Raw genomic sequence first — 25,148 nt, forward strand, 5'->3', positions numbered from 1 at the left:
CAACCTAATTTTCCTATCTAGATACTCCACAAAGTACTTTACTTGTTTTAAGTGTTAAGTGAGCCTCACACAACAGAATTCCAAGTTAAAAAGTTTATTATACCTCTTAATTTTAAAATTTTTATTTATTTTTATTTTTTTTTGGTGGCACCGCGTGGCATGCAGGATGCGGGATCTTAGTTCCCTGACTAGGTATGGAACCCATGGCCCCTGCTGTGAAAGCGCGGAGTCCTAACCACTGGACCACCAGGGAAGTCCCAATACCTCTTAATTTTCTTAATTTTCACCCCGACCCTGAGGTAGGCAGTGCAGATGTTAACATCCCCATTTTCCTAGTGAAGAGACACTTATTAAATGACTTGGCTCAAGTGACATAGCTGCTAAGAGAACTGGAAAACACGAATTTAGGTCCCCTGACATCTAATTCAGCGTTCACTAGTCACCTCTGTACTGTACTAATATTTATTTTAGGGGGAAAAGAGACAAACATGACTCCTAAACATCACCAAAAAGGGGAAAAAGGGGTCTTCTCACACTGATCATGAGGAAGTAAATGGCCACAGGACGGAAAGAATAGGCCATGAAGATATAGGATGCTATATGATTAAAGGTGCAGAACGATCCACGTACACCTATGGCAGAAATACCTTCCCAATGCCAATTCGCAGAGCTCTCTTATGTCCCTCAATTAGCAATTTCTTGCAATAGACCTCAAATGTGCCATACTCTCTCACACTCCAGTGGCCTTACATATGATATTCTCTCCACTTGGAATCCCCTGCCCTCCTTGTCTACCAAAGCCAATTTCTACTCATACTTAAGTGTCCAACCATACCTCCTTCCATGAAACCTTCCCTCACATCCTTAGCAGACCCTGGTGCTAGGTTTTGTAAACTCCCATGGCACTTCGAATATTATAGCTCCTGTCACCTTGGATTATAACTGTTTCTATAAACAATACACTAGACTATAAACTCCTGAGAGTGGTGGTTGGGTCTTTCTTATGTTTTTATTACACCTTACTCAGTGCCTGTCACATATAGTAACCCAATTATAGGAGGCAATTTTAGTGAAATCAAGTCAGCAGAGGTAAGTTCTTCTCTCCTCTAAAACTAAGCATTGTTTTCAGATGATAATTAAGCAAGAAATCATTAAAGAGTCTTATCCTTCTAAAGGTGTTTAGAACGAGCCTCCCCAAAATGTACCACATTTGTATGAGGATTATTTTGAGCTAAAGGCAATCAAGATTCTGCAGGCTCAAGAGAAACGTTTGCCCCTCCCTTAACTACCCAGAAGAATTTAAATTGGGGGTCTTTTCCATAATAAGTTATTACCAGAGATAAATTTTATCTGAGTGGCCCAGTGTACGTCAGGGCAAACACCTAATTACCCAACATCTGCTCTTATAGTTCTGTGAATTACCCTCCCGTCCTTGGAAGCCCCAGGCCCCTATCCCATTCCCTAGCTCAGGATGGCATATATATGTCATTTTACCTTTCTATCTTTGAACCTCTCATGTATGTGGGGTTCTCATACCTACAAAATTAAATTTGACTTTCTCCTATTAATCCGTCACATGTCAATTTAATTCTTTTTTATTTTGAATTTTTTTATTTTTGGCTGCATTGGGTCTTCCTTGCTGCACGTGGGCTTTCTCTAGTCCAGGTGAGCGGGGGCTACTCTTCGTTGCGGTGTGCGGGCTTCTCATTGCGGTGGCTTCTCTTGTTGCGGAGCATGGGCTCTGGGCACCCGGGCTTCCGTACTTGTGGCACGCGGGCTCAGTAGTTGTGGCTTGCAGGCTCTAGAGCGCAGGCTCAGTAGTTGTGGCGCGCGGGCTTAGTTGCTCCACGGCATGTGGGATCTTCCCAGAACAGGGCTTGAACCCGTGTCTCCTGCATTGGCAGGTGGATTCCCAACCACTCTACCACCAGGGAAGTCCTTCATTGTTGCTCTTTAAATGATACTGCGGCACTCTCTCTCTTTGGACTCAACAGAATATTGGTTTGGTGGCATCCAAGGAATGTTGCCTTCCATCAAGCCATCAGCTGCTGCGGGCGCCCTGTCAGTGTAACCTGAGGGGAATTCAGGATGGATTAAGATACATATCTAAAGAATAATTTCAATGAGTCCAGACTCTTACATCTTCCCATACATAGAAAAGCACTAAAATCATTAACTTGAGATTTTTGTCTTTTGTGATTAGCAGTAATCTTTTGATGTCCAGCTACATGCTTTTTTTTTTTTTTTCAGCAAAAACTCCTGTATATCCTGGCTCCTCCCTTACCTCTTTGGAACAGTTCCTCAGAGCTCTCTGAGAGGCTGTCTCCCAGGCCTCTGGGAGAGGTCCTTAGTGAGGTCCCTGAATAAAACATAACTCATAACTTTTAGGTTGTGTATTTTTCTTCACTTGACAGATGGATGGAGAGTTGAATGGCTCAATAACTGAACTGAGCAAAGGAAACAGCTACAATAAGGAAAGGAAATGTCAATTATCTTTTGTCTAAGTCAAGACAGTATTTTTTTTTTGAATTTTATTTTATTTATTTTTTATACAGCAGGTTCTTATTAGTTATCCATTTTATACATATTAGTGTATACATGTCAATCCCAATCTCCCAATTCATCACACCACCCACCCCCGGCACTCTCCCCCCTTCGTGTCCATATGTTCGTTCTCTACATCTGTGTCTCTATTTCTGCCCTGCAAACCGGTTCATCTGTACCATTTTTCTAGGCTCCACATATATGTGTTAATATACAATATTTGTTTTTCTCTTTCTGACTTACTTCACTCTGTATGACAGTCTCTAGATCCATCCACGTCTCTACAAATGACCCAATTTCATTCTTTTTTATGGCTGAGTAATATTCCATTGTATATAGGTACCACATCTTCTTTATCCATTCGTCTGTCGATGGGCATTTAGGGTGCTTCCATGACCTGGTTATTGTAAATACTGCTGTAATGAACATTGGGGTGCATGGGTCTTTCTGAATTATGGTTTTCTCTGGGTATATGCCCAGTAATGGGACTGCTGGTTTGTATGGTAATTCTATTTTTAGTTTTTTAAGGAACCTCTATACTGTTCTCCATAGTGGCTGTATCAATTTACATTCCCACCAACAGTGCAAGAGGGTTCCCTTTTCTCCACACCCTCTCCAGCATTTGTTTTTTGTAGATTTTCTGATGATGGCCATTCTAAGAAGTGTGAGGTGATTCATCATAGTAGTTTTGATTTGCATTTCTCTAATAATTAGTGATGTTGAGCAGCTTTTCATGTGGCTCTTGGCCATCTGTATGTCTTCTTTGAAGAAATGTCTATTTAGGTCTTCTGCCCATTTTTGGATTGGGTTGTTTGTTTTTTTTAATATTGAGCTGCATGACCTGTTTATATATTTTGGAGATTAATCCTTTGTCTATTGATTTGTTTGTAAATATTTTCTCCCACCTGAGGGTTGTCTTTTCCTCTTGTTTGTAGTTTCCTTTGCTTTACAAAAGCTTTTAAGTTTCCTCAGGTCCCATTTGTTTATTTTTGTTTTTATTTCCATTACTCTAGGAGGTGGGTCAAAAAAGATCTTGCTGTGATTTATGTCAAAGAGTGTTCTTCCTATGTTTTCCTCTAAGAGTTTTATAGTGTCCAGTCTTACATTTAGGTCTCTAATCCATTTTGAGTTTATTTTTGTGTATGGTGTTAGGGAGTGTTCTAATTTCATTCTTTTACATGTAGCTGTCCAGTTTTCCCAGCACCACTTATTGAAGAGACTGTCTTTTCTCCATTGTATATCCTTGCCTCCTTTGTCATAAATTAGTTGACCAGAGTTGTGTGGGTTTATCTCTGGGCTTTCTATCCTGTTCCATTGATCTATATCTCTGTTTTTGTGCCAGTACCATATTATCTTGATTACTGTAGCTTTGTAGTATAGTCTGAAGTCAGGGAGTCTGATTCCTCCAGCTCCGTTTTTTTCCCTCAAGACTGCTTTGGCTATTCGGGGTCTTTTGTGTCTCCATACAAATTTAAAGAGTTTTTCTCCTAGTACTGTAAAAAATGCCATTGGTAAGTTGATAGGGATTGCATTCAATCTGTAGATTGCTTTGGGTAGTATAGTCATTTTCATAATATTGATTCTTCCAATCCAAGAACATGGTATATCTCTCCATCTGTTTGTATCATCTTTAATTTCTTTCATCAGTGTCTTATAGTTTTCTGCATATAGGTCTTTTGTCTCCCAAGGTAGGTTTATTCCTAGGTATTTTATTCTTTTTGTTGCAATGGAAATTGGGAGTATTTCCTTAATTTCTCTTTCACATTTTTCATCATTAGTGTATAGGAATGCAAGAGATTTCTGTGCATTAATTTTGTATCCTGCTACTTTAGCAAATTCATTGATTAGCTCTAGTAGGTTTCTGGTGGCATCTTTAGGATTCTGTATGTATAGTATCATGTAATCTGCAAACAGTGACAGTCTTACTTCTTTTCCAATTTGGATTCCTTTTATTTCTTTTTCTTCTCTGATTGCTGTGGCTAGGACTTCCAAAACTATGTTGAATAATAGTGGTGAGAGTGGACATCCTTGTCTTGTTCCTGATCTTAGAGGAAATGCTTTCAGTTTTTCACCATTGAGAATTATGTTTGCTGTGGGTTTCTCGTATATAGCCTTTATTATGTTGAGGTAGGTTCCCTCTATGCCCACTTTCTGGAGAGTTTTTATCAAAATGGGTGTTGAATTTTGTCAAAAGCTTTCTCTGCATCTACTGAGATGATCATATGGTTTTTCTTCTTCAATTTGTTAATATGGTGTATCACATTGATTGATTTGTGTATATTGAAGAATCCTTGCATCCCTGGGATAAATTCTACTTGATCATGGTGTATGATCCTTTTACTGTGTTGTTGGATTCTGTTTGCTAGTATTCTGTTGAGGATTTTTGCATCTATATTCATCAGTGATACTGGTCTGTAATTTTCTTCTTCTGTAGTATCTTTGTCTGGTTATGGTATCAGGGGGATGGTGGCCTCATAGAATGAGTTTGGGAGTGTTCCTTCCTCTGCAATTGTTTGGAAGAGTTTGAGAGGATGGGTGTTAGCTCTTCTCTAAATGTTTGATAGAATTCACCTGTGAAGCCATCTGGTCCTGGACTTTTGTTTGTTGGAAGATTTTTAATCACAGTTTCAATTTCATTACTTGTGATTGGTCTGTTCATATTTTCTATTTCTTCCTGGTTCAGTCTTGGAAGGTTATACCTTCCAAGAATTTGTCCATTTCTAAGAATTTGTCCATTTCTTCCAGGTTGTCCATTTTACTGGCATAGAGTTGCTTGTAGTAGTCTCTTAGGATGCTTTGTATTTCTGCGGTGTCTGTTGTAACTTCTCCTTTTTCATTTCTGATTTTATTGATTTGAGTCCTCTCCCTCTTTTTCTTGATGAGTCTGGCTAATGGTTTATCAATTTTGTTTATCTTCTCAAAGAACCAGCTTTTAGTTTTATTGATCTTTGCTCTTGTTTTCTTTGTTTCTATTTCATTTATTTCTGCTCTGATCTTTATGATTTCTTTCCTTCTACTAACTTTGGGTTTTGTTTGTTCTTCTTTCTCTAGTTCCTTTAGGTGTAAGGCTAGATTGTTTATTTGAGATTTTTCTTGTTTCTTGAGGTAGGCTTGTATAGCTATAATCTTCCCTCTTAGAACTGCTTTTGCTGAATCTCATAGGTTTTGGATCGTCATGTTTTTGTTGTCATTTCTCTCTAGGTATTTTTTGATTTCCTCGTTGATTTCTTCAGTGATCTCTTGGTGATTTAGTAACGTATTGTTTAGCCTCCATCTGTTTGTGATTTTTACGTTTTTTTCCCCCTGTAATTGATTTCTAATCTCATAGCATTGTGGTCAGAAAAGATGCTTGATATGAGTTCAATGTTCTTAATTTACTGAGGCTTGATTTGTGACCCAAGATGTGTCTATCCTGGAGAATGTTCCATGTGCCCTTGAGAAGAAAGTGTAATCTGCTGTTTTTGGATGGAATGTCCTATATATATCAATTAAATCTATCTGGTCTATTGTGTCATTTAAGCTTGTGTTTCCTTATTAATTTTCTGTTTGGATGATCTGTCCATTGGTGTAAGTGAGGTGTTAAAATCCCCTGCTATTATTGTGTTACTGTCGATTTCCTCTTTTAGAGCCGTTAGCAGTTGCGTTATGTATTGAAGTGCTCCTATGTTGGGTGAATATATATTTATAATTGTGATATCTTCTTCTTGGATTGATCCCTTGATCATTATGTAGTGTCCTTCCTTGTCTCTTATAACATTCTTCATTTTAAAGTCTATTTTATCTGATATGAGTATTGCTACTCCATCTTTTTGATTTCCATTTCCATGGAATATCTTTTTCCATCCCCTCACTTTCAGTCTGTATGTGTCCCTAGGTCTGAAGTGAGTCTCTTGTAGACAGCATATATATGGGTCTTGGTTTTGTATCCATTCGGTGAGCCTGTGTGTTTTGGTTGGAGCATTTAATCCATTCATGTTAAAGGTGATTATCGATATGTATGTTCCTATTACCATTTTCTTAATTGTTATCGGCTTGTTTTTGTAGGTCCTTTTCTTCTCTTGTGTTTCCCACTAGAGAAGTTCCTTTAGCATTTGTTGTAGAGCTGGTTTGGTGGTGCTGAATTCTCTTAGCTTTTGCTTGTCTGTAAAGCTTTTGATTTCTCCATCGAATCTGGATGAGATCCTTGCCGGGTAGAGTAATTTTGGTTGTAGGTTCTTCCCTTTCATCACTTTAAGTATATCATGACACTCCCTTCTGGCTTGTAGAGTTTCTGCTGAGAAATCAGCTCTTAACCTTATGGGAGTTCCCTTGTATGTTATTTGTCATTTTTCCCTTGCTGCTTTCAATAATTTTTCTTTGTCTTTAATTTTTGCCAATTTGATTACTATGTGTCTGGGCGTGTTTCTCCTTGGGTTTATCCTGTATGGGACTCTCTGTGCTTCCTGGACTTGGGTGGCTATTTCCTTTCCCATGTTAGGGAAGTTTTTGACTATAATCTCTTCAAATATTTTCTCTGGTCCTTTCTCTCTCTCTTCTCCTTCTGGGACCCCTATAATGCGAATGTTGTTGCGTTTAATGTTGTCCCAGAGGTCTCTTAGGCTGTCTTCATTTCTTGTCATTCTTTTTTCTTTATTCTGTTCTGCAGCAGTGAATTCTACCATTCTGTCTTCCAGGTCACTTATCCGTTCTTCTGCCTCAGTTATTCTGCTATTGATTCCTTCTAGTGTAGTTTTCATTTCAGTTATTGTATTTTTCATCTCTGTTTGTTCTTTAATTCTTCTAGGTCTTTGTTAAACATTTCTTGAATCTTCTTGATCTTTGCCTCCATTCTTTTTCCGAGGTCCTGGGTCATCTTCACTATCATTATTCTGAATTATTTTTCTAGAAGGTTGCCTATCTCCACTTCATTTAGTTGTTTTTCTTGGGTTTTATCTTGTTCCTTCATCTGGTACAAAGTTCTCTGCCTTTTCATTTTGTCTCTCTTTCTGTGAATGTGGTTTTCCTTCCACAGGCTTCAGAATTGTAGTTCTTCTTGATTCTGCTGTCTGCCCTCTCAGTATTTGTAAAGCTAGAAACTGAAGAAATGCATTTCACTGGTTTATCACCACCTAGACCAGTGAACACTGAAAAATGAAAGTGTCTCCTGAAACCAGTCATTTCTACAGACTGCTAAGTGAAAAGGATAGAAGCATATTCTTTGGACTGTTACAGCCTATTAAATTATCATAACCAGTGATGATGAAAGAGTGAATCACGAAATCCAATTTTGACAATAACTGCTGCACTAGATTGAACAAAAAAATAAAATATAAAACAGTGAATTCAACCAAGCAAGCCATTGCACATCACCAATATGTAGTAAACTCAAAGGGTATGCTGAGCAGTCACTAGTAAAATACACAAATGAGGCACAGGAGGGACCAATGCTAACAAGCCCCTGTAACTTTCAAAATAGAGAAAAATATACATATTTGATTAATGACCTATGAAACTTCCGTTCCAATATGGAAATTATAATTTAGGCTTAAGGAAGTGTCTCAAATCCCTCTCTTACCCCATTTCCTGGCCTCCCCCCTTATGCAACTGGCGGGGTAGAAATGGCAAGGATATTAACATAATGAACAATATAAGGAATAAAAGACAAAGCAGTTCCCCATAGGGAAGAGCCTATTCACAACACAGTCTAACACATGCATAGGGTTAGGGACAGGGGGTGTGGCTTCTGCAGCTGTAAGGGCTCACTGATGGGGATCATTAACCACTATCTTCCCTGTATTCTCTGGTACGGTTAGAAAGGCTGGAGGGTTTTATTTAAACAAAATAATATGGTCTTATAAAAGGGAGCTGTGTTTTGCTACCACTGGACTTGAATTTTGCCATTGGGACACAGAAATATAGTGTATAAGTCCCTATGGGCTAGTTGGAAATACAAGTCATAAAAGCCTCTAGGATCTTGAATCCTAAAGGAAAGACTGGCTCAGAAGACACAGAGAAGAATCAGCCATCCAGGGAAACAGACACTAACAGTTAAAGGAATCAGTCCCAGAACAATGAAAAATCGGTAGCAAAAGATAGGATTCTGTATTAACTAATCACGCAACAGCCAAGACTAAACCTAACTCGCCATCTTTTTTAATCCTAAATTTAGAATTAATTATGGCTACCTTATTGCTTTCATCATCTCAGCGTCCATGACTCCTTATTTTTGTGGAGGTAGACTCCACTTTCAAGGTCCCCTCAACCCCAGCCCCACCTTGTTTATTCAACACTATTTCCCATTATAAGCCATCCCAGAGTTGCACATATCTGGAAAACACAGACCCCTTTACCCAGAATTGCCATGGGAGTTACAGCTTTTTTAAAAAAAATTATAATTTATAGTTTCTATGGATTCAAGAGAATCCAGACGGAAGTGTTACACAGAAACAATTTTGGGGAGGGAGGTCAAGGGGAAAGGGAAATTAGCAGAAGTTTCGCTTGTCCCCAAATATCTCTTCCTACAGTGCCTACTCTCCATCCAATAAACTTTCTCTCCAACCCTTGTGCCTACCTCTCCTCTCCTCTCCTCTCTCTCTCTCTGTCTCTCTGTCTCTCTCATTGTTTGCTCTGTACTACTGCCAGAAATTCCAGCAATTACGGGTTCATTTTATCATTTAAGCTAAATAGAAGTTTGCTGAAATTGTACCAAGTACAATTGCCGGGATGAGGTGGCTATCAGTTTTTCACACCTTGGTGTGAATGAGTTCAGTCAAGTTTCTTCAAATAGCAGAGAGCTGCTGCCCTCAGGGAATGGGGAAGGCTGGTAGTGAGAGGGAGCCTGCTGGAATCCTGGCAACCTGGGGTGGGGTGTTATTGAAGGAAGTTGGCAGGGGGCCTTCCTGGATAGAGAAACTTGACTAGAGATAGAGAAAGAGAAGCTGAGATAGAGAAAGGTGCAGAAAGGGTCATAGGAGAACAACCAAGCTCAACTTCCAGTACCACTGTGTCTTCCAGCCCAGAATCCACCATGCCTTTCCGGACCCCTTGCTCCCAGGCCCTGGAGCCCAAGCTAGTACTGCCCATGGGCTAGATCAGCTCCTTAAGTAGGTTAAATACAATACGTGGGGCAGTGCCAGAAACCTCACCATCATATATATGATGTATCATGTCCAAACAAATAATCTATAAATAAACCTTTAGAATTCATGGCATTGATAGGTTGGGAACTCCTTGTATTTTTCAACATATAACTCCTCCCCCCCAGTACACACACCCTCAGCAGGTGGTCTCTTCTATTTTGGAGATGCTGTTTTTTTCTGTCGCTATCCGTTCAATTCATAAAACATTTCCTTTGCCTGGATTGTGGCTGTTCCTCTGTTCTTAAGTTCCAAATCAAGCTCTACCTTTTTTTAAAACAAACAAACAAACAAAAAAAACTGTTAGTCTTTTATTTATTTATTTGTTTATTTATTTATTTATTTTCATGTGCGCTGCATGCGGGATCTTAGTTCCCCAACCAGGGATCGAACCTGTGCCCCTTACAATGGAAGTGCGGAGCCCTAACCACTGGACCGCCAGGGAAGTCGCAAGCTCTACCTTTCTGAAGCTAATTGGATTCTCCAACCAAATGCCCCCTTTTCTAAACTCTTGCAGGACTCACCTCAGCCTCCGAAATAAAGACTGAAAGCTAACTTTCTACAGGCAGAGAACATTCATTCATCCCCCCAAACAATTAATAAGCACCTACTTTTGTTGTGTTTAGGCTGGAAGTTCAAACCTGAGTAAGCCCAGCTCTCCACAACCCTAAAGGTGGCCACAGCCCAGGGAGTATCAAATATAGTCACAATACGATGCGAGATGCATGACAGTGGAGGTGACAAGAATGCACATGGAGCGCCCTAACTGGGCAGGGAATGGGGCAAGTTCCACAGAGGTGACACCTGAGCTGAGTTTTTAAGAATAAGCAGGGGTGGGTCAGGCAGTCAAGTGACACAGAGGGAATGGTGAGGAGAGAGGGAGGCAAACTAGTTAAGGGATAATTGCAATTATGACAACATAAAGTCTTAAACTATAGTAGTAGGAAGGGACATTCAAAAAAAATTTTAGGAGATAGAACAGATAGGACTTACTGACCAGAGATGACGATAATGGCTAATATTTGTTGATCAATTGCCATGTGCTAAGTAGTGTTATAAATGCTTTACTCAGTAAACCACTTAACTTATCTTTACTATGACCTTATAATGTAGGTCCTATTAATATCCCCATTTTACAGAATAGAAAAGTAAGGAATAGGAAAATCAAGTGCCACGAGGTATACAACGAGTAAACACTGGGACTGGAATTCGACTCCAGGCAGCCCAGCTCCAAAGACCACCACTAAGCCCTCTACACACTATCTCTAAATGTAGGGTTGTTGGGGAGAAGGGGAGCCCAGGACTGAGAGAGAAAACGGTCAGGAAGGGGCTTGAATACATTGTCTGTTGCCTTTATTAATTATTTCTGCTCCTTGTTCCTAAAGTCAAAAGCAAATTTCTCTGTTCATTTTCTCCCTATATATTCTAGTATTTTCTTCAATGGTACTGGTAATCCAACAGGTACCTAGTCTTGACCTCAGCCTGTTCTCATTTTTTGCACTTGGCACATTCAGCCTATTCCTGAAATGATTTACCTTCATGGCTTATCTCCCCTATTAGGCTGACAGCATCCAAGGCCAAAAACACATCTTATTCACCTTTGATGAACAGCATCCAGTACCTAATATGTACTCAAAGACTAATTGGCTTGAACACAGAATAGGAATGATTCTTAAAGTTTCCTATTCCTCAGTCATCTGTAAATTGCCTTCATTTGTCATCTCACTCCTACATTTATTATTTGATTTTTCTTTAAATCAACCCTTTAAAAATTTACATTTACCTTAAAAGGAAAACGTTATACTTATTACTGCAAATGGAAAACTGCTATAACGTACTGCAATGAAAAGGCAACTATGAAAACAGACACAACTCCTAAAACAAGAAATGTTTACTTGTACACAAACTAACACCATCCTATTCCTCACGTAGTACCTCACACGCACTGTGGGGTAAGGTGGGGTTTTCTTCTATTGAAGTGAAATTCACATACCATAAAATTAACAATTTTATACTGAACAATTCAGTGGCAATTAGCGCATTCCGAACGGTGGGCAACCACAACTTCTGTCTTGTCCCAAAATATTTCATCATCCCAAAATAAAAACCCGTATCCATTAAGCAGCTGCTCCTTATCTTCCCCCGGTCCGCAGCCACTGGCAACCACCAATATGCATTCTGTCTCAATGGATTTATCTATTTTGATATTTCACATAAATGGAATCATACATTATGTGATCCTTTGTGCCAAACTTCTTTCACGGAGCATAATGTTTTGGAGGTTCATCCATAATGTATACAGTATCAGTACTTCATTTCTATTTATGGCTAAATATTACATTGTATGTATATACCACAATTTGTGTATCCATTCATCCATCGATGGACATTTGAGCTGTTTCCATCTTTTGGCTCTTGTGAATAGCTGTGAACACGCATGTACATATATTTGTTTGACTACTTGTTTTCCTTTCTCTTGGGTGTATACCTGGGAGTGGAATTTCTGGGTCATATGGTAATTCTATGTTTAACTTTTTGAGGAACTTCTGGCATAGGTTTTGTAGAGCACACTCTTTTTGTGTTTCAAAATAACATGTGGGATTAAAAGATTTCACACCAGAATGTGCGTCTCCAAACCTATGACAGGTAAGGAAAGAGGTGCATTCTTATCGTGCTTATGAAAATACAAATTTCAAATAATTTTCATCATATTTGTGTGCTAGTTGTTTTCTTTGCAGTTGGTCCTTTTACATCAGTAGCAGATGGTTCAGGCAATTACTAAATTAGGTCTTCATATCTGAAGATACATGACTGATTTCATCAAAATCATGCCCAAGTATGAGCATTTCCTTCACAGTCTAGCACCTTTACATTTTAGAAATACCATTTTATCTCCTGATCCATGTTAGTTCAAGAACAAAATAGAAAAAAAAAAGAAAACCAACAAAATATACAGCACAGGCTTGATTCCAATTCACAATTACATATCCTACAAATATTCTGTAGATTTAAAAATTACCATTCTCTGCATGTAAAGTTTTGCTCTCTCCTTGAAAAGACTGCAGCCATGCATTGTCGAGTATGCCTGAGCACCTCACTACTAATGCAGTTGGTCTGGATGAGATGCTGTTACCTGCCCTAGTCTTGACTTCAGCAATAATATTCTTGAAATCGCAAGTGTAATACACCAGGCTTTTTTTTTTCCCCTAATAAACGTTAAAACAAACAACAAACCTATTCAAATTGAAAGTGTAAGTCTGTGTACTGCCTGGAGTCTTTATACTGCCAGTAGCACGCACACCAAGTGTTCAGAAAACACTGCTCTGACAGGAGCTATTTTTTAAAACTGCACATGCTATACTCACATATTTTGTTTGCCAAACAAACAGGAAGTTACCATCTTGTCTGCAAACTGACAAAGAACAAATGTACAACTCAACACAAAGAAATTCAAAACTAAAGGAGTTTTTAATAAATCTGAAGACTTACACCTGTTGACTTCCCAAGAGAAAGGTGAAGTATCTTTGGCAGGCATCTCCTAGAATCCAAGCTGTGAGGACAAGTGCTTCCGGAAAGACTCACAGTCACTTGCACTTTGCAACATCTTCCACTGGGAGATGCACTCACCCTGTGATTTGACAGAATACTTTGTATTCAAAGAGCACCCACCTCTAATTTAAATAGAATGCTACATTTCTTCCTGTAGTCAACCGTGTCATCCCCTAGAATATACTACACCCGCTGACACACTATCTACTGGCCAACAAGAGAGAATAATTTTTAAACAAATCATTTCCTTTTTTCAATATAGAGCTTATCATAGAGAATCTTTATTCTTATGCTAAGGTGAAAGCATTTAACCAATTTTTTCAAATGCAGGTATCCGTGGATATATACAAAAACAGAATATACCTTAAAAGTGGCATAAAAAGTAGAATTTTCCATCTTGAAGACTTTCACTGCCACTGACTACTCACATATAACTGGAGGGGGGGTTTCAATTAAAAACAAAACGAACAAAAATCTGTCTTCCAGCCAAATATTTTGAAAATAAGTCTAAGACACAATAAAATAATTTAACAATATAGGAATAAATGTAAAGATTAAATATGATCACGTATGTAAAGTGCCTAGCGCAAGGCTCATTTGTGTCACAGCAATTTAACAAATGGCAGTTCAGGTCCTTCAAGATCAGGTGGCTCTCTTTGCTCCTTGGAACTAAACCACAAATCCTCAGGCCACAATTAAATTGTAACTGTCAGGGTGCCCATAATCCTGTCGTTCCCCTATTTTAGCACGCAGCACATTCTACCTCATCTAATAATTATACGTATTTATATCTATTTTATCAGACTGTAAGCACCCCTGAAGGCTCCTTAAAGCTCTTAAAAGAAAATGCAACTAAAAATTAAAAACATGGAAGAGAAAACCATTTAATAAATGCCAATAATATCACTTTACTTTTGTATGATGCCCTACTAATTACAAAGCACTTTCATGTCCTTGATTTCATTAATTTATGATCTTTTATTATCTTTGCCTCACCAAGAAGGAAATTGAGACCCAGGGAGGTCAAGTGATAGCTTGTTAAAGGCAAAGCTGGGATTAGAAATGGAGTTTATAAAGGCGAATAGAAAGAGAAAGGGATAAGAGTAACTAACAGCAAAGGTGGGGGGACGTGCAAAGAGAGGAGAGACAAATACACAGATATACAGAGGCTCGGCGGGAAGAACATTTCCCCAAAAGATATGTGAAATGTGTGGTCTTAATTTTTTCAAGTACAGACACAATAGTATCATCTCTTAAAAATCACATTGCAAGTGATACATGGTGGCTCATAGGGACCTTTAACTGGTTGCATCTGTCTAGGCCTAATCAGGAGAGAAACCAAACAGTAATTTGAACTAGGAGTTTCACAAAAAGAATTATTAGCTTTGACAGGGGATTTGAATAACAGGGAACTGGAGTGATGAGCAACTGGCTAATGCTAAGCAAAGAGAATTCTAAAAAATACAGGAATGTCAGATGTCAGGAACAACTACTACCCCTAGGGCTGAGATAAAGCACCCAAGTAAGAGATCCCTCCCCCAAGGCTAAAGGTCCAAGGAAGTGCCCCCCACCCAGGGCCAAGATCCAGACCTTATTTGGAGAGGGCATAGCTCACAGAAGGGCAGAGAAGTTGCTGTGGTCCTCATCTTTGGAATTTCTGGAAAACTGAGCCAGCTTTGAAATTTTCCAGAAATTTCAAAGATGAGCCTATCATTTGGAACATACCTCTGGGAAGTGTCTTACCAGAAGCACTCTTCCACAACACTGTCTAAGGCGGCGCCAGGAAAAGCTACTGACAATTGGGTGAAGAAACTGAGCACTAGAGAAGATGCCTGAGTTGCCTGAACAGTCTGCTGAGCAAGCCCACAGGAAGCTTGAAGCAAATCCCTCTCCTCGTGGTATGCCTTTCCAGAAACTTCTACTAACAAAACTTCAATGCCAAGTGGTAAAGGAAACAAATATTTAAAAGCCTCAAATCCATGTCCACAGAGCAGGCAAAAAGGGTGAATTTGAACCTGAGGGTCAACAAATCAATAACTAGCACATTGGTTAACTGAGAAATACTGTTTGTAAGTAAGAGCCAAATTACAGCACAGCTGGGTACAATAATTGTTTTCCCAAGTCCACATTCTGGACAAATTTGCTAGAATAAGAATTATGTAGTTGTGTTGCTTTGATTCTATTACTTCATACTATATATAAGACATGTGGATGTATACCAACTCATATCCACTTATGAGGTTATAATTAGGAAAATGTGCCTTCACAAAATTTTGAAGGCAAAGAGTATTAGATTTTACCTATGTAATCTATCCTGCCAGGGTACTGGAGAAGAGAACCTTAAAAGACCATGTAGAATAGAGAGGTCAAATCACCTCTCCATCCAGAAGCCAGGCTGGACAATGATACACAATGAATGTGTGGCATGAAAGGCAATATGCTGTAGCTATGGAATTATTCCTAAAATAACAATTTTACATGTTAAAGTGGTCTTTATCGTCAAAGTGCTTTCATAGCAGCTAACTCATTTTGGACTTGTAAGTTCACATAGCTAATTGCCGTTGCTCTTCCTCAACAGAGACCTACCTACAGGGTCTAAAGTTCACTTAGCTATTTGGCCAAACAAATGCATCGAACAGGTTCTTTGAGGCTAGAACCAATCCCTATCAGAGAATCCCAACTTATCACTGGGAATTATGGGTGGTGTTCTGCTGCAACCTTCTCTCTTCTTCTAATCTCCTAAAAATGCTACAAAATAAACTTAATTTCAATTTACTTTGATTAAATGTATATTTGAGGAATCTTGCAACCTGCAGAGATTCCATTATCATTGGCTAGAGATGAGTATAAAAGTAAAGCTATATTCACTTCAATAGTGTTCAGGGGAGCGTTTTCTCATGCTTTTGGGTTTTGTGGGCCAGTGAAATATCAAAAACATCCTGGGGTCCTACAAAGGGTAGCCAACTTTATTTTGCAAAGTAGGAATATTTTCAAAGGCAACTATTAATCCATGACCTCTTATCCGCAGTTTCAAAATCCAAACAATTGGAAATCAAATGTTTCTTTTTTTTCTGCCTGTAAGTCAACTCATTTGGCAGCAAAATCTGAACTGACCTGAACTCATCTGGCAGTAAAGCCTGACCTGAACAAACGTGAGGCTATACACACGCTTTTTCTATCTCAGTATAAATATGCTAATATGTATAAATACATTTCACTGCAGAAATATTACTCTGATTACAGGGTGTCAATTCAGCTCCTACTGGGGCTGTTATGTAATATAGGAGACATGCGCTCTATTACCTGTCTAAAAAACAAAAAGAACCTAAATTCTGAAACACATCTTGCCTTAAGGCTTTCATATAATAGGGGTACACGACCTCTCATAACTATCATTTCATTAAAGAAAGGGCAAATGGACATTTTAACAACCAAAAAGTAACAGACAATCTCAGAATAGAGGATGGTTCTTTATAATCAATAAATTCAACTTTCTGGGAGAAAAACATCACAAAATTGTTGTTTTTCTTATTTCACTTCAGACCTGTGACAATGCCCACAACAAACCAGCTTCCATGTGCTAACTAGCATCTGGGACCCACCACCGGCGAAGACATTCTACTCAGGTGGCTCCATGCTCAAAAGATGGTCTTTGGAATCTTTTTGTAGTCTGGGGCAGGACTGTCATTCTGGGACAGGACCAAATTAAGCCATTCCGTGACTGCTGTAGGCCATAGATAAATGATATTTATGCAGCGAAAGAACCAGTGGTCATGTAGAATCCATCCAACAGAATTTTTAAATTTTTTTTCATAGGGGCAGGACAGGAATAAAGACGCAGACGTAGAGAATGGACTTGAGGACACAGGGAGGGGGAAGGGTAAGCTGGGACGAAGTGAGAGAGTGGCATGGACACATATACACTACCAAATGTAAAACAGATAGCTAGTGGGAAGCAACCGCATAGCACAGGGAGATCAGCTCGGTGCTTCGTGACCACCTAGAGGGGTGGGATAGGGAGGGTGGGAGGGAGATGCAAGAGGGAGGGGATATGGTGATATATGTATATGTATAGCTGATTCACTTTGTTATATAGCAGAAACTAACACACCATTGTAAAGCAATTATACTCCAATAAAGATGTTAAAAAAGAAAAAAAAATGTTTTTTTCCCCTTAAACTGTCTCTAGTGAACAGATCAGAAGGTGCCTGCATCTCTGGTCCAAATCTAACTGAAAAGGTTCTTTGATTTTTAAGGAACTAAGGTAACTGAATGAACATGTATATACAAAAATAAATCTAGAAAAATCTAAATATATATCCTGATTGTGAGAACACTACGCAAGCTGGGAGGAAAACCCACTAGTAAATCATCTTGTTGCATAAGAATCTTATGGCTTTTGTAGATTGCTTCTTTCTGAGCACCACCTATTCCCTGAACAGTTTGATGTACTAAAAATACTAGAGTACTCAAACATGTCAAATTTAATCCCAGTAGATGCTACTGAATCAAGTGTCCTACAGTTTAAGAGAGATCATTTAATCTCTCCTACAAGGGCCACCATCTGCACCTATAGACAGGACAATAAGTTGTTCAGTTCGACAACATTTAATGAGTCTCTACTTTGCGTAAGTCACTGGGTTAGATGCAGGAAATGGAAGGCTAGATAGGAAAATAACATTTTCATCATGGACTTCATAGTCTAGTCGGGAGAGACTATTTAAAAAGTAATTATTACACAATGTGCTAAGTGATCTGATAGATGTGCAATCAAACAGATTGGGATGGAATATCCTATAATTCAGCTGGAGGCGGGGAGCAGAGTTAAGAGATCCAGCAAAAACAAAGGCACAGAGGGTCTGAATAAACTTAGAGAGGTCTTAATCACAGAAAAGACTATTGCATTTCCTCTTGAGTATTGTATTGCCTCTTTACATTCATCCTCATATGTATTTCAAAGCATAAATAACTCTATACTGTAAATTAGGGGAAAGGAAATCAAAGATAAAGATGAGAATAAATCTTTGATGAGAATAAAACTGATGGTCATGAAATATCAAATACTCTTTTTGCCCCCCATCGTTTGGCGCCTATGCCTGGCTGGTGCTCTGAGCACATGCTTAATTACCTGTTGGGAATCCAACACCATCACAGCAATACAAAAGAATGTGGCATATCTAACAAAGGAAAAATAATGCAGTACAGCAACAGCACAGGTTATAAAAATGAGAAGTGGCAAAAAATGGGGTTAGAAAGATAGTTTGGGTGCCCAATATGAAGGGCTTTCTATGCCATGCTAAGGAAATCAGACTTTCTGAACTCATGTCTTTAACCTTAAATAACCAGGAAGAGGTTACTACATAATAGGTTTTAAAATTATCTCCATTCAAAAATGGCTATTATGAGAAAGAAGTAGTGATTCTATAAGTTATCTGAAAAATCATCTAATTCCCAACTTCCTCATTTTCTGTCATCATACTTCTACAATATCATTAAGTGATAATCAAATCAGAAATAATAATTAATTAGTAAGCTAATTAATATTAATCTGAAGAGCTCAAGTTGACAAGCAAAAATACCATAAAATATAATGAAGAAAATGTGGCTGCTGACTGCATGAAAACACTATTTATTTATAAGAATAACAACAACAAAAAGTATGTGAGATAATTAAACATCCAATAGAAGGGTAGTAATCATTAAAAATTTTGTTTGTGAGAAAAAAAGTGACAACAACTGAACAGTCAAAATAAAGAGAAAGTTCATGAACTTCCCCTTACTGAACAGTTTCGTCAGAAAGCCCTAAGTGGCGTCAAGCAAAGTAGGCATCCTCTGGTGAGGGCAGGGGAGGGAGGGCATGGTGAAGGCCCTTTATGGGGCTGCAGAGGATGAGGAAGCAACATCAAGGATGGCCTGGCGTGGCGAGTTGAACCCCAAACAAACTGACGACAGTATTCATGCTGGGGGACAGCAGCCACAGCCAGACTGGGATCGTTGGAGGCCAACATCCGGGGAGGGAGAGGGCAGGGTGCATCAACAGGATACGGGCTGCATATGGCACTGGCCAAATAATGGGAGAGACACATTTCTTTTCTTTTCTTTTCTTTTTCATTTTTTTGGCCAAGCCGGGTAGCTTGTGGGATCTTAGTTCCCCGACTAGGGATTGAACCCGGGCCCTCGGTGGTGAAAGCACTGAGTCTTAATCACTGGACCGCCAGGGAATTCCCCAGGAGACACGTTTCTTAATATTAGAGATTGAGGGGTGAAAACATGGAAAGGCAGAAAGTTAGAATGAGCTCTGTGGTGTTGTATTAGAAGTTGAGGGTAAATCAACTACACTCCAATAAAAATTTTTTTAAAAAAAGGAATTTTAGGTATTGAGGGGAATTCATAGTTTTCAACATATTGAAATATAGATGTACATGTATATGTGTATATGTGTGAAGAGGGTGTGGAGAAAAGGGAACCCTTGTACACTGTTGGTGGGAATGTAAATTGGTGCAGCCACTATGGAGAGCAGTATGGAGGTTCCTTAAAAAACTAAAAATAGAACTACCATACAACCCAGCAATCCCACTCCAGGGCATATAACCAGAAAGGATGAAAACTCTAATTCGAAAAGATACATGCACCCCAATGTTCATCGCAGCACTATCTATAATAGCCAAGACATGGAAACAAAGTGTCCATCAACAGGAGATTGGATTAAGAAGACATGGCATATTTATACAATGGAATATTACTCAGCCATAAAAAAGAATGAAATATTACCATTTGCAGCAATGTGAATTGACCTAGAGATTATCATACTAAGTGAAGTCAGACAGAGAAAGACAAATATTATATAACATATACGTGGAATCTAAAAAATAATACAGAATCAGACTCAGACATAGAAAACAAACTTAGGCTTACCAAAGGGGAAAGGAAGGGCGGGAGGGATAAATCAGGAGTATGGAATTAACAGATACAAACTACTATACATAAAATAGATAAGCAACAAGGATTTACTGTATAGCACAGGGAACTAGAGTCAATGTCTTATAATAACCTATAATGGAAAATAATCTGAAAAATATATATATTTATAACTGAATCACTTTGCTGTACACCTGAAACTAACACAATACTGTAAATCAACTATACTTCAAGTAAAAAAAAAGTTTGATGAGGAACAAGATATTTATAGAGTCTCAAGGTACTCCCACTACCTGCCCAGAAACACCATTCATTAGAAGGGAGAGAAAAAGTAATTTTACAGTGGAGAAGCCTGACAGACAGCAGCTTAATCAAGTTAACATCACCAATATGGGACAAATTAAAATCACATGTCACCTGATAGGCTGCAATGAGAATACAGTTTCACTTCTGTGCAATTCCTGCTAAAGAAGGAAAACCTGAATAGAATCATGACAAACCATTAGGACTAAGCCAAACTGAAGGACATTTTACAAAATAGTTGGCCTTTAGTCCTCAGAAGTGTCAAGGTCATGAAAGTCAAGGAAAGACTGAGGAAGTGTTCCATATGAAGAAAACTGAAGCGATATTACAATTAAATGCAATGCATGATTCTGAACTGGAACTTTTTGCTATCAAGAACATTTTGGGGATAATTGTAAATATCTGAATGGGCCTTGATTAGAATGTGGTAATGGATTAATGTTAATTTCCTGATTTTGATAGTTGAATTGAGGTTATATAGGAGAATGTTCTCATTTATAGGAGTTATACACTAGAGAATTTGGGGCTAATGGGCATTGTGTCAGCAAGTTACTCTAAAATGGTTCAAGAAAAAGAAGAGTTCTGTGTACTGATATAGTTTTTCTGTAAATTTGAGATTGTTTCAAAATAAAAAGTATTACAAATTGGGAAATGCCAATATAAATTTTGGTACATGCATACACTAAAATAATACCTATAATGAGGTTGATGATAACAACTTTAAGGGGAAATATTTTAGTGCTTATTATGTTCCAGATAGCATTTTATAAGCATATCACGTTGAGTGATGATGAAAAGGAATGAGGACACAGAACGATACTCTTGATATATTATGTGAAAAATACAAAAACAAAATAATATCTATAATATGAGCCTATTTTTATAAAAATAATACATACACACACATTTTATATAAATATAGACCAATATATTAACCGAGTAGTTAAATAACTGAATGATATAAATTTTCTTTTCATAAAAGTACTTTCTAAGTTCTAAAAATAATGAGATATATTAATTTTGCAATACTATTTATTTTAAATTGTACCATTTAGAACAATATATAGTAGTAATATGGGGAAATGTTAAAACTGCATTATTAGAGAAAAACATGATATAAAAATATGTATAAGGTATGAGTCTAATTTTACTTTATTTAAAAAAAGGGAGGAAAAAATGGCTGAGTGAAATATAGCTAAATGTTAAAAGAGTAGTTAAATCTGAATAATGACATTAGAAATTATTTTTTATTTATACATTTTTGTATTTTCTAAATTTTCTACTATACGTAGATTAACTTTATTTAAAAAATGTTATTTTCTTCATTAGGTGATTATTAAGTAGATTATTAACAATATGGAAAGTGTTAATGGCATCACTTTGTAAAATACAAAATTGTACATACATGATGACCATGTAAAATGTATGCATGGAAAAACAGTTGAAAGGATGTACGCCAACACAATAACTGGTTTACCTTAGATAAGGTGAAATAATGTGTGATTTATTTTCTTTTCTGCATTTTCCAAAACTTCTGTAATTTTCATATACATATATGTATACATATTATTTCATCTGTAATGTGTAAAAATTCTCTTAATAAGGGAAGGAAGGGAATTCCCTGGTGGTCCAGTGGTTAGGACGTGGTGCTTTCACTGCTGAGGGCCCAGGTTCAATCCCTTGTCAGGGAACTAAATCCTGCAAGCTGCGTGGCGTGGCCAAATAAATAAATAAATAAAATATATTTTTTAAAGAAAAGGGAAGGAAAGCACATGAGGGGCACTGGAATAAGAATTTGTGATAAATGTTTTAGAAAATAATTCTTAAAACTGAAAAAGAGCCATTATCTTAACACTCTCAGAAGGCAAATACACAGCATGGTAGTGTAGACATGGATACTGAGTGTGGTGAGCAAGACAATGGCCTAATCCCCAGAACACTGCCTAATCCCCAAGACCCGTGAATATGTTACTTGACATGGCAAAAAAGACTTTGCAGGTGTGATTAAACTGAGGGCTATGAAATGGGGGGATTATACCGGATTATTCAAGTAGGCTCAATATAATCATAAGCATTCTTAAAATTGGAAGAAGGAAGCAGAAGAGGTCCAAGTGATGAGATGTGAAATGAACTCAACCCGCTGTTGCTGGCTTTGAAGATGGAGGAAGAGAGCAAAGGAGTGCAGGTGGCCTCTGAAAGCTGAGAAAGGTAAGGAAGCAGATTCTCCCTTAAAGACTCCAAAAGGAACACAGTCCTGCCTATACCTTGAGTTTAGCCCCATGACCTCCAGAACTGCAAGATAATAAATCTGTGTTGTTTTAAGCACTGAGATTCTGGTTATTTGTTACAGCAGCAAGAGGAAACTAATACCTGGGGCTATAGACAGCTGGAAAGAAATTGATGGTTTTAGCAATCTGTTTTAGGGGAAACAAAATGACTGAGGCAGGAGAATGAGTTGAAATTGAATTAACAACGTTGTTAACAGCAAGAGCTGTGTCTGGATGCAGACGTGTCATTAAATATATGTTTATGGCCAAATACTACACTAGAATAGCGCTCATAGTAACGTTTAGGACACTGACTGGGTTACGTTTCGATCTATTTTTATCTACCTCCCTACTTGCCACTGATTATTAGATTAAGACTTATTCCCTTATTGTAATTAATGTAAGCATTAATTCCCTTATTAATACTTATCCATCTCACAGAAAAGAAACTACTTGAACTATTTAGCCAAAAGTGTTTTACACATATAAATAATGATAGACTATATACCAATTTAACTATAAATACAAAATTTATGCACCATACAATACCGAAAATCTGACAGAAAACGTTTAATTATAGAAACTACTTTTTTTGCTTTAAATGTGCAAAATGTAGGTTTCTGAGGTAAAAATGACACTTCATGTCAGAAAACCTGGGTACTCGTGTCTTGGCTCTTTCCCTTGCTATGCGAACTTGGAAAAGTTCTCTCACCTTTGCATATCAGATTCCCTTTCGTTTTATATTTAAGAGGGTTGTACAACATCTCTACAATCTTTTTCTATCTCTAAAGAAATGCAGTCTCTTTTTTGTGGAGCCACAACTATTCTTAGAAAAACAAATAGCCTTAACTCTGTTTTCAACTCCTTTCAAAAATCAACTTGACCTGCTGGAGGGTCTACCTTCCAGGGAGAACAAAGTAATTCAAGCATATCATCTCATTAATTTTCAAGACAGGAGAAAGAAAGTATTTCTGTTTGGAAAAAAAGGAGAAAGAAAAAGAAAGAAATTGATAGCATATTAAATAAATTGCCACTGTTATGTTGGCAGAGCCAGGACCAGAAAACAGCGTTTTTCAAACTCAGGACTGCACTCTGCCTTTTCAACAGAAGGGTCTATCAGGTAATGAACTACCCTTAAAGGAAATGGGTAGGAGTATGGGATCAAAAGCTAATATTTATGTACTTTCCCCTTCATGCCACACGGTCAACGGATAAATGTAACGTGAAGCGGCAGACTGTAGGGTCTGGAGATCAAATAGCTATTCTCTCCCTAGAGGCCTTATTGGTTTTAGCACTGCCTCAGGGAACCTAGAGAGAAAAGTATGTTCTAGCCAGCTCTGGACAATGGCTGATCTCAGACAAGTTCAGGCGAAGTTACATAATACTCTTTTCAATAATGTGCCAGGAAAAATAAAGGACACTGTCTATATCTAGGCACAGCTCCTGTCAAAAACAAGTTTAATTCAAATTCACTCTGCTGCCTCTGTTATTTTGTTTCCCGAAAAGCAGATTGCTAACATCACCAGAGGATTTCTTTCTAGCTATCTGGAGCTCGTATCTATGTCAGCTATGCCATGTTGTGCTGATAAAGGAAAATGTCTCCACCTTTGGAAGAATTTATTTCATTATCTACCCAGTAAGGGTAGGAAGTAAGGGAGGAGGACACGTTCCCTTTCCCTCAATGGCATATTAAGGCCTTGGGCTCTCAGAGGAGACCCATAATAGGGCTGCCTGAGGGTCACAAAGCTTGGGATTGCCATAGCTAAAACCCAAAGGCAGGCACAGAAACTACAATCCAAAGGAAGAGTAGAGCTTCCTTCCAGGAAAAAGAAAAGGTACTACTCTTTTTCTATTCATTTTAATCTAAAATGAAGCAATGGCAGAAAGAAAAGTATTAGGAGATAGGAAGTCAAAATATCACACAACACTGATAACCGAAAGGAAAACTTTGTTGTCTGACTGTATATTTTTAAAAAGCATCCACATCGCTAAGGCTCTGAATTATTTCATGGGTCCATGTTCCTAGTCCCATGTAACCCATGACCCAACTGTGGTTCAGGAGCCTTTGGAAATTTTACATAATCTTTCAACACTTCCCATGCAACTGCATTTGTTGGGAAGATGAAAAGGGGGAAAAACTGAAGGATTGGAAAAGGAGAGAAGAGAAAACTTTTTAAAGAAAAACTTACTTTTATCAGTTTCCAGGTTCCCAATTCATTTATAGCACTTAACCTACTAATAGTATGCACTTCCAAAATACAGCAGAAATGCCTTGGCCTTAGGGTCAACATCATGGGTAGTAGGTAAAAAGTCCTAAGGGAGTTCACAACCCAGGGAAGGAGACAGACAGGCATATGGTTAAATGCACAGACTCTGAGCTGAACTTCCTGGGTGTGAGCCCTGCATCCATGCTTATTAGCTATGTGACCCTGGACAACTTACTTAAATTTTT

The 25,148-nt window shown here is 38.1% G+C and overlaps 1 protein-coding gene across 15 annotated transcripts in view; it reads right to left on the reverse strand.

The window, feature by feature from the left end:
• KLHL13 (kelch like family member 13) overlaps positions 1-25,148 on the reverse strand; it is a 389,271-nt gene that overhangs the window by 75,959 nt on the left and 288,164 nt on the right. For 2 of the 15 annotated variants that reach the window (XM_059911126.1, XM_059911124.1), the window contains exon 2: positions 9,797-9,926. The exons of 12 other annotated variants lie outside the window; for them this stretch is intronic. The gene's annotated coding sequence lies outside the window, so the exon portion shown is untranslated. Of the gene's footprint in view, positions 1-9,796; positions 9,927-13,148; positions 13,272-25,148 lie in introns of those variants that run through there. One more of the 15 variants, XM_059911128.1, reaches the window with a different exon arrangement.

This window comes from Balaenoptera ricei, chromosome X, assembly GCF_028023285.1.
Source record: "Balaenoptera ricei isolate mBalRic1 chromosome X, mBalRic1.hap2, whole genome shotgun sequence".
NCBI classification, from domain to species: domain Eukaryota; kingdom Metazoa; phylum Chordata; class Mammalia; order Artiodactyla; family Balaenopteridae; genus Balaenoptera; species Balaenoptera ricei.